The sequence below is a fragment of the Babylonia areolata genome, chromosome 12 (assembly GCF_041734735.1).
Source record: "Babylonia areolata isolate BAREFJ2019XMU chromosome 12, ASM4173473v1, whole genome shotgun sequence".
Taxonomy (NCBI): Eukaryota; Metazoa; Mollusca; class Gastropoda; order Neogastropoda; family Buccinidae; genus Babylonia; species Babylonia areolata.
The window spans coordinates 40,398,737-40,400,377 of NC_134887.1; positions in this window are offsets into that span (position 1 = coordinate 40,398,737).

Genomic DNA, 1,641 nt, shown 5'->3' on the forward strand with positions numbered 1-1,641 from the left:
TCACGGCTCAGCCGCCGATATTTTTCTTCCCCTCCACGAGACCTTGAGCGGTAGTCTTGACGCTAGTCATTCGGACGATAAACCGAGGTCCCGTGTGCAGCATGCACTTAGCGCACGTGAAAGAACCCACGACAACAAAAGGGTTGTTCCTGGCAAAATTGTGTAGAAAAATCCTCTTCGATAGGAAAAACAAATATAACTGCACGCGTGATCTCCAGGCCATCACTGCTCAGTTCAGCCAGCCCAGAAAACATTCAGTAAAGCCATATTACAACAGAAACTCCAACGCTTTGTGAAGTTATTGCAATTGTTTGTGATAAAAAAAAAAGAATAAGTCATCTTTATTGAAACTGTCTAAATTTATTATAAAAAAATTATCATGCACCATTTTTGAAAAAAAAAGACTATTTCTGCTTGGCAAGATTCTAATACACTTTGAGTTGATTATTATTGTTCGTGCGATGTGTATTATTTGAAATTAGATGGGGGTTTTTGTTTGTTTGTTTGTTTGTTGTTGTTTTTTGTTCAGATGATAATCTAAACAGTGCATTGTTTCATTTACCTAATTACAAGTCCGTCATTTACTGTGATGGTAACATTACCACATGCACTGTCGCTATGGATTGTTATCATTTTACCCTTTACCCCCCCGCCCCCCCCCCCCTCACTCTCTCTCTCTCTCTCTCTCTCTCTCTCTCTCTCTCTTTATATGTGTCCCCATGTGCGAATTTTTGGAATAAAAAATCTCTTGACTGTTGATTTAGGTTTCGGGCGCGCGCCAGGTAAGGACTCAAATCTGTATCATCCGTTTTGCCTGTGCCGGCGATCTGTCTGTCTCTGTCTGTCTGTTTCTGTCTGTCTGTCTCTGTCTGTCTGTCTGTCTGTCTGTTTCTGTCTGTCTGTCTGTCTCTGTCTGTCTGTCTGTCTGTCTGTTTGTTTCTGTCTGTCTGCGGGTCAAGAATAATTATTTTCAATAAAGTGAAGAATTTTGTTTGCTGTTGTGTCTGCCTTTTGCTTAGAAAAGAAAGAAAGAATGGAAGAAGAGAGAAAAAAAGGAACCAAAAAGAATAGAGAGAGGAAGGGGGGGGGAGGAGACAATTCTCTCGCCCTCAACCCCCCCCCCCCCCGCCCCCCCACACACACACCATAATACCTCTGTGTGTGTGTGTGTGTGTGTGTGTGTGTGTGTGTGTGTGTGTGTGTGTTGCATGAGTGTGTGTGTGTGTGTGTGTGCATATGTGTAAACGTGTGTGCTTGTGCGTGCATGTGTGTGTGTGTATGTGTGTACGTGTGTGTGCATATGTGTATGTGTGTGCGTGCGCGCGCGCGTGCATGTAATTGTGTGTATACATACGTGAATGCGTGCCTATGCGCGAAAGCATGTGCGTACGCGCGCTCGTGCGTGTGTCGTATGTATGTTACGTTTGTGTCGGGGTTACGTGCACATTCGCGAGACACTCTTGGTGGGGGCCGCAGGGGTGCTGAGCGGGGGGTCGCTAGGGGGGGTCGCTAGGGGGGGTCGCTAGGGGGGCCGTGGGGGGGACCCGGGGGGGGGGGGGTAATGGTCTGTAAGGAGAAGGAGCGGGTGCAGCTGGCGCGAAAAACACCCTCAGAACCACCCTTCCCACCCACCCTACCCCC